The 15,644-nt window shown below is 38.0% G+C and overlaps 1 long non-coding RNA gene across 10 annotated transcripts in view; it reads left to right on the top strand.

Annotated features, from left to right (window-relative positions):
- LOC107054119 overlaps positions 1–15,644 on the top strand; it is a 154,971-nt gene that overhangs the window by 54,550 nt on the left and 84,777 nt on the right. For 9 of the 10 annotated variants that reach the window (XR_005862175.2, XR_005862173.2, XR_005862169.2 and 6 more), the window contains one exon: positions 8,493–8,577. The exons of the other annotated variant lie outside the window; for it this stretch is intronic. This is a non-coding gene — a long non-coding RNA (uncharacterized LOC107054119). The remainder of the gene's footprint in view (positions 1–8,492; positions 8,578–15,644) is intronic. 10 annotated transcript variants of the gene reach the window in all.

Raw genomic sequence — 15,644 nt, 5'->3', positions numbered from 1 at the left:
GTAGCTCCATCTTGTTTGTCTTTATTTGGTTGCAAAACAAGCAGCTTTTTTTTGTGTTTAGAGAAAATCCCCGGAGAACCAAGTAACATACATCATATAATATGCTATTTGGAACTACATCATTTTATTCTATTTGTACTTTGTTAGTCATTTTGCTTCTTACTAGCAGTAGCTCTTGTTTCACTAAATCTATTGGGGATAGAGAAATAAGATATTTAAGAAAGCAGACATCTTCAGTTGCTTTACTGGATTAAAGAAGAAACATAGCGGATTCAAAAGGAAAATGAGAATAAGTGTGTATTTGTTCTTGAGATAATATGTTAACATAATTCCATTATAAGTATTTATCTCCAATCTGTCTGACTCAAAAGATTTGAATACAATAAACCTCCAGTACACCAAAAACAAGAGTTGATAAAGAAAGCATTGTTCTAATTTAATGTATTCAACAAATTACCTCAAAGGCAAAAAAAAAAAAAAAAACCAAAAAAAAAAAACCACCTGCATTTGTTTTTTTCTCTTCCAATGAAGAAAAAGCCCACATCCTTATCACATTACAACTTCATGCTGCAAACCTTGTTCATAATTAAACTGTCTATCTTTTTTTAATCAGAGAGTACGGTTCAACCTGATTTCTGGAATAAGCTCCAGTTCAAGTCTTTACAGCTGAATTCAGTAGCGTTTTTACCTAAGTGGCAGCAGATGAGCATAGTGCCATTGTATCAGCACGCTTACTTCATTTTGTGCTTTGCTGTAGGTTCTACAGTATTTGAAATGGACAGCAAAAGCAATAATCTCCTCATACTTAGAATTTGTTTACTTCCACACAAGCAATTTTTCAAGATTAGTTTGGATGTGGACAAGGAGGGGGATGGAGGAATGGAAACAAAACCACCGCTAAGTCCAACTGTTTTTTGAAGAGTTGATGTGAAACCTCCATTATTGGCAGAGGATCTCTATCAAGTCCCTCCTTGGCTTCCATTTTCTGTTGAGAGGTGGGGATAAGCTTTTCAAATTGACACAAGCTTAAACATGCTTTTTAAAACTGTTCATTGAATTTGAAAAGCTGTTAGGACATGAAGTGGCACACATTAGGGATAATTGCCCTGCATCTGTTTTGTAGAACTGTAACTATGATACTGGTATAGCAAAAGCAGGAACCACTGCAGTGGTGCATGTTGCACATGTGATTAAAACCAGAGCTTATAAAATGTCGGTTCCCCAAATAGCCTTTGTATGTTCTGACATGGTTGTGCAACAAACCTGGGTCTGTGTTAGATCTAATGTGTTATTACCTCATTGAGATAAAACTGTTCTCTAGTACATATGAAGAAGGGTCATTAAAAATGTCCTCAGTGAATGAAGTTGAAGATCAGATTGGGCCAATCAGCACACTTGTGGATTTTCTTGATAATTTCTTGTGTTTTGTTGTTGGTGGTTTTTTTTAATGTTTATTCTAGGCATCTCATGTACTTCTTGATGATTTGTTCAGCTGTGAAAGGATTTTCCTCCTGGGGTTACATACAGGGTGATGGTCAGTGTGCATCTTTTGATCTTCACACTGTCCAGGCAATGTTTGGAATAGCATTTGTAACACAGTAACTGGGAAAACCACATTTCTTAATGTCTAGATTTGGGCGTGTGTGAAGTTAAGCAAGTAGCTGTAGTGGAAATGCTGACTCACAGCCTGAAGCAGTGATTGAGCACCCTGGTGGGAAGGCAGGGACAATCCAGGGGAGCTCAGGTGCATGCAGTGTACCAGAGTGACTGGAAGGTGTGGAGCCAGGATGCACTCCTTCCCAGACCTCATTTAAGGGTTGGCAGTGGAGGTAAGGATATCTTGCTGGTGATCCTTGCTTATCTCAGGCCTTCTGAAGGTAAGCAGCTTCTTTATTTCTGTGCCCACAGCTGCTGCATTTGAGCAGATCTTTACTTGCTGCAGCCTTGGACCTTGCTGCTTTGCTGTCATTGCTGTGCTTTCAATCCTGTTACAGTAGCTTATTATGAAGTGGGGAGAAATACATTCGAAATAACTTAAAAGTTGAGTATCAGGCACCTTATCTAAGTCATTTAGACACAAGTAACACAGAAGATACTGTGTGCCTATAGAAACTTCATATCTTAATACAATGAACCTTGATCCTATGTCTGAAAGTATGTCACAGCATTCTTTGCAATGCACTTACTGAAGAGGAGGAAAGAAGAGGATAAACTATGCAAATCATAGAATGGTGCATGCAAACTTGTGCGTGCTTCCTGTCTTTTAGATATGCTCAATTTGTGACTCCAGAGTGAAGATGAGAATGTCAGTGTAGATGAGGAGTGCTGGATTGTACATCAGTTGACTTTTTATTTTTCTTCCCTGAGGTTATCAAATCTCTCTTCAAATCTCTTTAGATCTGAAGCGGATTCAAAGAACTATCATTTATTTGTCCTACCGTGTATCCTGTAGGATAACTTCTCAGTTTGGCTAAGTTCCTGATAGCTAAAAGTCACTTGCACAATTTTTGCCAAGGACGTGCTTAATCAGCTGCACTCAGGTAGGAGGTAGCAGCAGCTCTCTCCTGGGCTTTGTAGTGAGTCTTCGTGTAGATAAGCAACGCGGTCCACTCGCAGCTTAAAAGTGTCTGTGCTGTTTGAAGCAAAGTCCATAGACTCTAAGCTGTGTTCAGAGTTACTTTGATAAATGCATAGCTTAAATATGCTCAGCCAGAGGAAAGTTTTTAAAACTGGAGGACCACCTTTCCCAAGCTAGTGAAAGCTTCATGTCATTCGCCTCTTTTTTTGTGTTTTTTTCTTCTCTCCATATACAAGGATAAAAGACTAAAGCCCATTATACTTGAAGAAATGTATTTTGATTCCTTTTATATTGTCTTCTTTAAATATGGATGTTTTATGACAGTATTGTTGTAAATCTGAGAGTGATTCTTTTTTCCTTTGAGGCTGAGATCTATTTCTCATTTTAATGTATCTACTAGCTTCATGTTGCCTGCACTGTGAGATTCCTCTGAAGATGCAGTGCTTCTGCTTTGGCTAATGCTGTCATCTTCTCAAATGCAGAGTTGAATTCAACTTTGATATAAGAAGGGCTTAGAAAAAGAATTTGTTCTCTGCCATGGGCAGTCCTTATAGTTTTTGTTGGTGTCCTCCTATTTATAGTCTGTGCTTTAATATTTCTGCATTCTGTTTGACTCTAGAATTTTCTGCTAAGATGCAGGTATTTGTTCAACTAACTTTGGACAGTGCTTGCACTTAAAATGTCGCTGGGTCATCATAAATCTACCTGGGTAGCATTAGCAGTGGAATGTTATTCTTTTCCCTTTCTTGTATATATCTAGGAATTTCTCACTGGATCATTACCTGTCAGGTTCTTGGTAGCAACTTCTGTGGACTCTCATGTTGGTAAACTTGTATCCATTAGCCAAGGTTTATTTCATGATCTATTTGTTGCTTCCCTTCTCACTTCTCTGATGGTAACAATGCTTATTGAGTGCCCAAATCGCTGTGGTATCAGTGCAGTAGATGTAGAAGTGCATAATTGTGTTGTTACTGTCTCAGGACGGTCCCTCCATTCCATCCTGAAAAACCTTCTCTTCCAGAAAGTATTTCAGTGAGTGTATGAATACATTGATTGCATTTCTAAACATTATGTAGTTGTTAGTCGTGTGGGGGAGTGACAATGAATTTTAAAGTATTTCTTCAAGAAGAGATCAGTTTCAGCTCTTTCCTTCTTGTGCTTTTGTAGTCACTATGTCTCAGCTTGGCCGAATCCTGCATGTGGTCTCAGCCTGTTGTCTCAGCAATGAGGAAGGCAGGAATTTGTGCTTGGCAGGCCTGCAGTAGCGTGGGGATGGGAAGTTCTTCAGAAGAAAGAGGCATCTCAGATCCTCTCTGTAACGAGCAGTTGTTCCAAACCAAAAAGATTGCCACGTGTGCCTGTGTTTGTTCTGAGGTGAACTGTCTGCAGGGACTTTAGTGGCAGATGTTTTTCTCTGGTCTTTTAAGCCTTTTCCTGACTATCTGATCAGTTTCTGCTTTCACTGGGTTAACTTGGTTTTTCCACTCTATGAGTATTTTTTTTTTTAATCTTTCAGTGCTCCTAGAGCAAAACTGTGTGCTCTGGATGATGAGGTACTCAGCTGCATGACGTCACTCCTTTTAGTACATGAACCCATGATACCTCACTGTGCCTCTGGTTGATTTGGCTGTCAAAAGGAAAATGGCAAGGGGAGAGATTGGTTGTATAGTAAGGACATCTACCACCAAGAGTTTTAAGAGCATATTTATCTGCAAGGAGTCGTTCCAGAATAACTCATTTTTTTTCTGCCTATTAACTGTATTTTTGAATAGTCTCATACCTTTAACTCCAACTTATTGCTAATCTGAAGTGTGTTCTGCTGCAAGCAAGCTATGAGTAGTACCACATTTGAATCGTTCTCTCAGTATTCCTTGGAGTAGATGAATTAGCTACAAATACCATACAATAAAAATATTTTGAAGACTTAGTCTCAGTATGAGGAAAAAAATTTTCTGTGGGAGTTTTATGCCAGCCTAAAGGCTTGCCCCATTGGATTGAAACCAACATTTGGCTTTCTCACTCATTTGGACATCTGATCTTTGATATTGACTGTCTTCTTGTTTCTAGCATGATACAGATCTTAACCTTCATAGCTATTTTCAAGAATTTTTCTTTCAGATTCACACTTAAAAAGTGAAAGTCACAGAAATTGCCACAGGGAGGAAATAGAGGTTTCATACAGTGGTTAACTTTTCTGCTAATCTAGTGTTTCAGTAGATTATATAGCATTTGCTGACCAGCAACTGCTATATTTTGCATATTGGCAAATGGTCAAAGTCTGCAATTCAGTATTTAAATTGTTATTGTCGGTTGGTCCTTTGGCTAACTGCAGTGCACACTGAAATTCATCATGCCTATTTCTCGTGTGTGCTGTATTTTGCAACAGTGATTTAACCTTGTGGTGTCTGTAGGCTATCCAGGCTCAGGGGTATCCATTTTCTTTAAAGCTCTCTCAGCTCTTCATACTTGAAGGAGGAAGTTGTGGGATTCTCCCCACTTAGAATATTAAAGCAAATATCTGGGTACTATCCAGAAAGGAGATCTGAGAGGGAAAATTATTTTTTCTGAGTGCTGTTGGCAGGGATAAAGGTTTTTATTACTAGCTGCACATCATAACAATAAGAGTTTGAAAAGAATTATTAGGCCACTGACAGCAGTGTAATGAATTATTAATACAGAGTAGTTTATGAAAATTAATGTTTACTTTTATTTGAAGTTCTGCTCTTTGAGAATGTGAGTAAACCAGAAGATGGCTTTGCTGATTCAAGACTAATCAATACCTGAGGGATCTATTAAGGTCTTAGTGCAGACCATTAGGGTTGTTTGCAAGAATCTTACTGAAGTCAGAACACAGTATCGGGCCTCTCTTGGTAGAGGAGAGCCTGTGTACCTTATTTTATGTTTACACCAGGGAAGTAAATATGACTTTGAAACCATCATTGCTTCTCTCCCTTTATCTTTTCAGTGTGTTTTTAGATTGAGTAAAAATGCTGCTTTCTCCCTTTTGTACTGAAGTGTTAGAAACAAAAAACAAGGAATGGAAAACCAGCATTTTCTGCACTTATTCCCTTTGTAATGCACGTATGTATTTATCAGTCCTTTTATGAAGGATTTCAAACAGGCTGTAAATGGATTTGCATTCAGAAACCTACATTACGGTGCTTGCAGCGAGAGCGGGATTGGTCTCTTCTCACTGGTGACAGGTGACAGGACAAGGGGAAATGTCCTTAAGTTGCACCAAGGGAGGTTTACATTGGATATTAGGAAACACTTCTTTACAGAAAGGGTTGTTAAGCACTCAAATAGGCTCCTCAGGGAGGTGGTTCAGTCACCATCCCTGGATGTTTAAAAGCTGTTTGGATGTGGTGCTCAGGGACATGATTTAGCGGAGGGTTGTTAGGGTAGCGTGGTTAGGTTGTGGTTGGACTTTGATGATCTTTAAGATCTTTTCTAACCTGAGTGATTCTATGATTCTGTTATCATATATTTCTTCACAAACAGTCCAGCTGACTCAGAAATGACTTTGCCGCATAAAAGTTGTAACAGCTCCAAACCTAATTAAAAGCCTACAGCTTTTGCTATACTCTATTGCTAGGCCTGTAAATAGTAAGGTACTGGAGCTTCACTGTGTTTGTGGGTGACCACTGGAGAGAACTCCAACAAAGAGTTTGAGCCAGCTTATATTGAATAACATTTGTATTGATTAGACCAGGTTTTGCTGACTTCCAGTCACTTATGTATGTACTTGAACATCTGTTGAGAGAGATGGGATTGCTGGTCAGCAATTACCACAGAAGGGGAGTTTGAGTGGCATGTTAGGTTTTGTAAATCATAACTGAGTACTGTTGGACTGATAATAATGGAGGGATCCTCCTGACATTCTTAAACTGTGTCGTGGTGTGGTGGTTGGTTTTTTTAAGTACAGTAAGTTTGCTCTGTCCTTGATGTTTGAAGGTATTAAAGTGGCTAATGGGTGGGTCAGAGCAATGTTTCAGCAAAGTTGAAGAACAAACTTATTTTGACATGCTGTGGTGCAAGTTGAAGTAGAATGCAAAGGAACTACTGTTACCCATAGAAATGTTGATAAAGTTGCTTTGCATACCTCTTTAAAAATGAATACACTTAAAAGAGTTTGTGAAATGTATTGTGCTTTTCAGCTGCTTTCTTTCAGAAATATATAGCTGAATTTGGTTTTATATGTAGAAAATCTGATTAAATATTCTGAAGTGTTTGGAGATGTGAGAAAAATAGGAAAAGTGAGTGGAAATTTGTGTAAATTGCATTGTGGGTGGAGGTGTAAGACATTGGTTTGACTAATGCCCTAGACACCTGCTGTACTGACATGTTTTCTGAATTTTAGCAGGGAGCTTTTAATATCTTTTCTGTATATAGCTTGCCTGGTAGATGTGAGAAGATGTTTGTTCCAGAAGAAACAATAGCAACCAGGAGTGGAAATCACTGCCAGCTCATCAGATGCAATTGTATAATAATGAAAGCTAATGCAAGACAACGTTCAAGGTTATTTTTAAATTCTTGTAAAGGTCAATGTATTCAATGGTATTCAGTTCCAACTGTTGAAAGTGTTCTTGTGTTTAAATATGATGTCCTTGTTATTTAGAAAATAAGAGATCTATATCGAGAAGGGTAAACAGGACATACCTGTGTCTTCTCTGCGCAATACTTAGTAAAACGATGAGAGAAGTATCAACCACTGATGACTGTTTTGTCTCAGGATTTTGTGTCCTTCTTTCCTTATCTCAAGCTGCTAAGTTCATTACCAGAGAAAGAGCAAGGTGCCTTTCTTGTGAACCTTTTCTACCCTGGGTAGCCGTGGAGAGGAGAATGTTCCAGATTGGTCTAACCTCTGGAAGCTCTCAAAATGTCATTAGATGCTGTAAAAATGTCACCATGTAAATGCTGTAATTTTAATGGTCTTTTGTAATCGTGACTTCTGTCCTTCCAATGAAGTTTAAAAAATGAGAATAAAAACTGGAGAAAAAAAAAAAAGCATTCAGAGAAGGGAGGAGAAAATGGATGCACTGATGTTTTCTAGTTAGAGGTGTGTACATTATCTACTTTATGTTAATTGTTGAGGAATATTACAAGTGTGCTTCACAATATCATACAGAAAATGCTACCACTACATCTGGGAGAAATGGCAGAGTGGAACTTTCACAGTAATTGAGAGTTCTTTCCCTGTAAGTGGGGTGCCATTGGACATTGCTGCATCTGTATCTGTGACAGTCACTGCAGTATGTTGATGTGAGTGAGAATGCTTGCTGGCTGGATGATCAAAATCAAAAAGGCAGTGAATGGTACAGGTGTGTAGATAGCGGATTCCAGAGGTTTTAGGTTTAGAGATACTTAAGTTTATGATTTTCATCTTTATCTAATAAGAATGGAGTCACAATGCATATGATCTGTGAGCTAGAACAGTCCTCTTAGAGGGGATCTCAAACTTTCTTATCCGATTCTTCATATGCATTAGGCTATTCCTATTTCACATATTCACTTGCAGCTCTATTTATTAAAAAGTAAGAATCATTAGAAAGGTAACAGTAGTGTTAAACTCACTACAGGTGATTTTCACGTAGTATAAGGTTAGCTGTGCTCCGTTTGAATAGGAGAAATATTTCTGCATGAAGGTTTAATACATCTTCACAATGTACCATGGGCAAAATAGTTTAATACATAATGCCCAGAGACGGCTTTTCATAAATATTCAGTTATCAGGCTCCCTTTATCTGCTGGGAGATAGACATTTAGGTGCTTTTGAAGATGTAGGCTGTAAGACCAGCTAAGATGTGTCAGTGTACAAACTTGCTGCTTCTTATTTTACAAATAAGCTATCTTAATAAAGGACAGCTAGCAGCTGGGTGGCAATGGTCATATTAAGTCTAGTTCTTTTTTGCAGCATTTTCAGTGGAATTACGTGAAGATGTCATAGAGAAGGAGGTTCTGAAAGAGAAGTGGTTGAAACAATGAGCAGCGTGGAGGAGGTAATTCAGAGAACAGTTTTTACATTTGTGATGTGTACATTGACATTCACTGTGCATTGCTCTAATTTGTCTGGTAGAAATGTTTTACTTTCTTGGATATATCAGAGTATATATTATATGTTTCTTAAGTTCTTTAAGGCAATCATATGCGGAGTGAGTAGCAGATGCTTGGTTGATAATTTGAAAGAGCAGTTCTGAGATTACTTGCACTATTCTATGAATTCAGGGTGGAAAACGTACAGGAATTACACAGATTGATTTCAAATCATGTATCACAATGTTTGTTTGCTTCCTTAAGGAAAACTCTCGTGAAACAGCTGTGTCATGCAATAGGCGTAGTATGTAATGTTGCTATTTAGGGTTCCCTGCTCCTGGGACAGGTGCAGCTCAGGAAAATTTTTGGGACAGGACCCTTATTTGGGGTTATGAGAAGAAAGAGTGGTCATTTTCATACTAGAGATGCTTCTGTGCTTAAAAGTGATTTCTATCTCCTTTGAAAGAGTAATAGAGACTAACAGGCAGGGTTTTCAACAGCAGTTCAGAGTATCGTCCTGTGGCTCATCAGGACTGCACGAAAAGTCTCTGGGAGGCCTTAAATCACAGGGTAATCATATTGTCTTGAAAGTATGCAAATAATTGAATAATATTCTCTAGGAGTTCTTGTAAGGACTGTTGAACATAGCTAATTTACATGTGGGATCAAAACATGCTTATTTGCTTTTAGGAATCTTGAAATTGATACTTTTGGGTATTCGTTTTTGCAGCTTTGCTTTCTTTTGGCTTGCAAAAGCATAGGTACCTTGAGACCACTAAAGTAATCATGGAAATTGCTGAATAGTTTTTCTTTTCCCATCTGTGGTCGAATCTCCGCTGTTTTGTTTTCCCTTTTGTGTTTGTATAAGCTTCTACATTTTAAATGAGATTAAATGGATTTATGAAAGCAGTCTCTTGCTACTTGGTTGGCGTTGGAAAAGATTCTCTTATTTTAAGAGGAGATTTTCAAGAAACAGAGTTGAAGAAACTGATCAGACTGGGACAGCCACGTTATAAATGAAACTATCAGAAGGGTCAGATTCTCATCCTGGTTTTCTGAATCAACGTTCAAAACTAGAAGTTGAGACATGTTTATAAAAAAAAAAAAGATTTCCTCCTAAGACCCGGGTAATATTGAACTGGTAACATAAGTCAATTCAGAAACTTAGGGGGAGAAACGAGTATGAAGGTCATAAAAGAGAAATCCTACTCCAAATTCCAGTCTATTTAAATGCATACCTCCTACACCCATTACACATTTTCATACAATTGAAAAGCTTACTCCCCTTACTCTTTTCTGGTTTTTTATAATTATGCTGGGGCTCTAGAAGAGATGAGGTACTGCTCATGACTTCACCTTCATTCAGTTTTCCTGTGTCAGATCCTTTGAACTCCTTCAGATTTGAGTTTTGCAGAGGATATGGATTTTTGTCAGTATTGCTAAGAATGCTGGTATCAATGGTGAAAAGAGTTACAGAAACTCAGATATTTTTATTAATTGAATTACTATCTCAACTTACAGTGTCAGCAATACTCTGAGTTGGTTATGTCCTCATCTATGGTAACAGCAGTATCTGTATCAAGCTTGATTTCAAATTCTGTTGAGATAGTACACCATTAAAAACTCATCCCAGTGTGAACATAGCTGCACCAAAAGGTTAGTTGTGTAACAGCATCTTAAAATCTTGCCAATAAATCGAGAAAACTGTATTGAATGAAAATGAATTTTTTCAAGTTAATTTAATGTCCAGAGGTACTCTTGTATTAGCTGCATCAGACATAGTCCTCTGGGGAGGAGCAGCTTTTGTGGTACAAGTCAAGGGTCCTTAGTGCTTTTTTCTTTCTCTCCATTACTGTCAGTTATTAAAATTTCAATTTAATAGGTCTGTGGAGGTATGCATTTTCAGTAATAGTGCACAGGTACAGTAAATGCAGAGATTTAGAGGCATGTTAATGGCTGGCTGTAGCAACTAATTCTAGTACAAATGGTGAGTGTGCCAACCTCAGCCAGGTAGAGCTCTGTGAAGAAATAGACAAAGGAGTGCTAGAAGGTATTTGTTATTTGTTTTGTTTTTAAAGCTCCAGACTCCACTGGTTGCAACAAAAAGATTATCACCAATTAACTTGTGCCAAATTCTCCTTGGATCCAGCATTTTCTGTATATTTCTCTGCAGGTTTCTTTACCAAAAACAACATTGTGTCCTTAGCACTTGCTAGTAAAGAGAAAAAGTATATACAACATGTCTCTGAACAACACTGCATGGGTGATGGAGCGCTTCTAAAAGAATATCTGTGAAGGAAATAAACCCATTAATTGAACAGAATTATTGTGCACCATAGCTACATGTTTGAGAGGTCTCTGTAGTATTCAGATAACTATTGAAGCTTTATCCATTAGCCCCATTGGTGCGTGCTTAGGCAAATTAACTCTTTTATATGTAGATCTAGAGAAAGTGGTGTGTTATAATTAAATGATTCTTCTGGGGGCAGTAAACCTCTCTTCAAACAGCTTGAATATTAGTGTAGTCGTTTTTCTTTCAGCCCTACTAATCACAGCAAATTTAGCTTGCACAGCCAGAGTCAGGGTGCATGTTACAGGACACTGACAGTGGTGATGAACAAATCCCGTAAGTACTGGTGTTTGGTCTACGAAAGGATTTTATCTGAAGTTAATGTAAATTTATCTGGATTCTTGCTGTTTAGGAAATCAGGTTGCTCTTTTAAGATATCTGGTACTCAAGATATGTGTAGGTCATAGCCAACCCAGTTGAAGCCTCTTGTATGACTGGCTTTGGATTTGACTGGGAGATCTACATTAAAGATAAAACTTCAAAATTGGATGACAACAGAAATCTCAGGTGCTGAAACTTCTCCTCAGATTCTGAATCATTTGTAACTTAGGAGACTTGAGTCAGATTTTGAGTGCTCCTTATGCTGGTTGAAGAAGGGCACCAGATACTGAGTCATAATGGGACAGACTCATGGGTGCCTAGAAGAGAATTTAGACCAAATCTCCTGGAGTGGCTACTGACTGCTGGGACCTGATGCTTTCAACTATGCCTTGTTTACTGAAAGTGCCAAATACGTATTTTCAGAGAACTGGAGTCTATGGGCATGACCTATTCTGACTTGTGGTTGTAAAGCTAAATGTACCGCGTTAAATTCTGTAGTCTCCTGAGACTGCACAAAGCTGCTTAAAAAAAGTGTTAAGACCTCAGGTTTTGTCTAGTATATAGAAGGTAGTCTTCGTATTATTACCAATTCTATCCATGGATTTTTCATGGATATCTACTGTAGTTAGTAGGACAAAAGATGTACTCTTGCGGCCTTTTCTTTAGTGTCTGTCTTAATCCAGTCATGTGGCTGTGCTTCTGCAGAGTTACCTGAACGATTGCATCTAGCACAGTCCTCTATTGACAGCTACATCATGTCATTGGCATTGATTTTCTCCCCCTTTTTGGGGGGGTGGGGAAGGGAGTGGGGAAAAAATCATTTGCCTTAAGGCCCAGCTCTGCCTGGAATTTATGTTCTTCTAGAGAACAGTGTCATCACCTAAAGCTCCCTTTCCCTCAGGCTTTCTGAACTATCTGATAAGTGTCTTGGTGCTTTCAGCTGCAACATCTGACATCTGCGGTCAGGAAGGTCTCCTGTTATTAAAATAGAATCATTTAAATAAGACTTATATACTTCTTACGTGATTAAAGTATCCAGCTAATTATGAACACCACAGTTGTGAATTCCAATGAGTCTAAGAAAAAAAAGGTTATGTGCTGCAGGATATATAAGAGCAATCTCATAGGAGCGTGAGTTGCTTGCAGTTTGCACATTCAACTTACACATGTAGAACTCCCAGCATTTTCTGAGAGCAGAATTCTGTCCTGCTGAATCTCTTCAGAGGAACAGTGTTCAAAAGTGATCCATCCGTTTTGTTTGGCACGGCTGTAAACTGGAAATTGGTACACTTGGAACAAATAAACTCAGTGTGCATATAAATGGCTCAGGCTGCTGGTATGGATTCTAGTATATGATGTGCACATATTTTGTTACTGATGTTCCCATAATGCTTATGTTAAAAGATCAGCTACAGTGAGAAGACTGATCACTTGTAAAAAAACAAACAAACAAAAAAAAACCATCTGAGAGAAAGCAGCATGGTATCATTTTACTCACCTCTGAAGTTAGTACTGCTTTGTTGATTATCTGGAAAGATAGCACTGCAGTAATTCTCATGGTTGGCACTAAATTAAGGGTAAAAAATTACTGAGAACTGGAAGGGTGGGTTGGAAGGACTACTGGCCCCACTGAAGCTAGTGATGTTAGGATGGCTTTTCTTACTTATGGTTATGTACTTCAATATGGCTTCTGCTTCGTTCTAATCCTTTAATACACAAGTCACACTGAAGTTTCTGTTGAGTCTTTAAATTTCTGCTACATTAGGCTTTCAGGAAGACGAAGGGTGGTGTTGTCTTTGATCGTGGTTTGGCACTGATTAACATTGTGCAGTGATGTTAATTAGTCTGCATAGATTTTCAAAGGTGGTAAGAGACATAACTTCTAAGAAAACCTAGGAGGTGTCGTCTTGTCTGTTGATTTCATGAGATGAAAATTCATCCACTAAGGATTTGGTGAACGTTAGAAATTGCAGAAACATTAATCAGTAATTGATTTATTTCTGTGCTCCGTGTGAGTATCATCAGTTCACTTCCGTGGAAGCGCAGCTTATCTCCAGCTGTAATTCATAGCCATTGCTTCAGCTCTTAGCATCAGCAGGTTGTTTAACCTTGAGGCTACTTGCTGTATCAGTGGTGATGCCTAATGTGCAAATGTGCTATTTTGTAATGCAGAGATTGTACTTTAAGTGTCCTACCTTACAGATTGCATTAAGTTTTCTAGAAGGTGAAGCATTATTTTCCACGTCTCTCCTGGGATGTATAGAAAGCCTACTGAATTCTTTAGAGCGTTGGTATTTAGTTTGCTTTCCAGTCTTCTGCTATTATCAGATACCAATGAAAATAAATAATGTAACATGCAATAAAAAAATGATGCTTCAGCATTATGTAAAAGTCACTGTTGTTCCGTTTACTCTGAGATGTTCTCTGAATGCCAAAAATGGTCCTTGGACATCTTATGGAAATGTTGTGTATTTCTTTATCAATAAATATTTTCTGGTAACAGTCAAGTCAGGAAGAGTCAGGAGTCACAAGTGCCAAAATGTGGGAGCAGGGGTCTGACTTGTGGACGATTTCAGTCCCGAAGGAAGCTGCAAATTTCCAGGTTACTCAGGAGCAGCAAATAATGTATTTTATTTTTTTTTTCCATTTCCCTCCCCCCTTGAAATGAAATACTTACCAAGTTCTCATGTAGGTTCAGCTCACCTTGGGCAGTGACCACCAGGTAATGATGGACTGCAGCAATTTTAGCTTTCTTACGGGACTTTGTATTAAACATAAAAAGCAAGAAGCAGCTGTTGTTACCATGGCTGGAACCATTCTGAAGGCCTGTGTCTCTGTCTAAAATGGAGTTTGTTGAAACTGAAGCATGTGTAAATTGGTTGAATCTTGGACAAAGTTTTTATTGTGATACAAAGGTAGGCTTATGGCCCTTGATGCTGTTAGTTGGGAACTGGATAAGAGGGAATCACTGGTTTCCTTGTTCAACCTGTGCCTGCTGGGGGAAAATGATTGCAGTGATGGGGGAAAGAGGGACTGAACTCGAAATAGCCTTTCTGCCATTCTGCTCTTTATAATGCAGTTCATATTCTACCTTACTTTACCACCTTACAAATTTTACATACACTTTATTCAAAATATGGAATTTTCCTCCTGGGGGGTAACTCTTGCACAACTTCCCATCTTTTTAACTTTGTTAATTAGTGGAAGAAGTTACTTCATTATCTTCCCATAAACTTTTTATTTATAAGCATTTCTCAGGGTAATTAAGCTGTTTAAGTAATTCAGTTGATAGTGTACATAGTTTTATTTACAGTGTAATTAGGACCACTACAAGAAGAGAACGAGCAATTAACAATTTAATCCTTGTGAAGAATCTTGAGTTTTAGGTTTGACTCTTCTGTGCTTTTAATCCCTCCTCTTCAGGAATGAAAATTAGACAAACACACACTGTATTAAAGATTATTTCAGGAGAGAATCACAGTTTGGGGAGCGTAATTGACTTATTTGCAAATTGAATATATTGTTTTCCACCCTGAGCAGTGTCACCTTGTCTTTCAATAGGTACTTGGGATTCCAGGTTTCTTCTTCTAGCTTAGACATTGATTCACTGTCTGGCCTTAGGAAACCTATTATCACACTTCCAAATTTATGTGCCTGTGGCTACATTCGGATACTTGAATAAGTGACTTGAAGATAGTTGAAAAGCAAGTCATTTATGTAATTCTGTGACTGTGAAGCACAGCACCAGTTATGCAAGAGCTGAGGATGCTTAATTTTACACTGATTAGTGCAGTTCCCTTAAACATTTGCATAGCTTTTAGTAAGAAGTGGAACTGAGTACCTAATTTGAAGTAATAAATTTTCAATCTTCTGTCATTCTCTAAGCACATCAATTTATTTATATGTAAAATATTTCTACTTCTGCTATACCCATGATTTTACAAGTATTGGTTTGTCTATGTTAGCCAGGTCATAAGCAATTACAGCATCTGCTGAATGCATGCAAGCAGAGAAAAGTTGGCTAGATAATGAAATGTTGCTATGACAGTGATAGGTAAGAAATGATAATTAAATAATGTGAGTGATTATTCAATTTATTAAATATTTAAAGTAAAAGCTACTTCTTATACAATGAAAGACACTTGTGCTAAGTATCCAACTGTGCAGATCCTTTGCTTTCACTGTAACAAAAAACATTTCGAGGGATGTCCAAAAGTTATTCTGCAGATGAAGAAAACCACAGTGGGTATTTATGCTTCCATGAGGAGGTGAGGAAGCAGCATGTGTAGAGAATATGTATGCCTTTGTATCTGTCTGTCTACATACATATATATATGTGTGTATGTGTGTGTGTATATGTAT

This window comes from Gallus gallus, chromosome 9 (genome assembly GCF_016699485.2).
Source record: "Gallus gallus isolate bGalGal1 chromosome 9, bGalGal1.mat.broiler.GRCg7b, whole genome shotgun sequence".
Taxonomy (NCBI): Eukaryota; Metazoa; Chordata; class Aves; order Galliformes; family Phasianidae; genus Gallus; species Gallus gallus.
The sequence above is the reverse complement of the archived record's forward strand: the minus strand, read 5'-3'. Positions and strand labels throughout refer to the sequence as shown.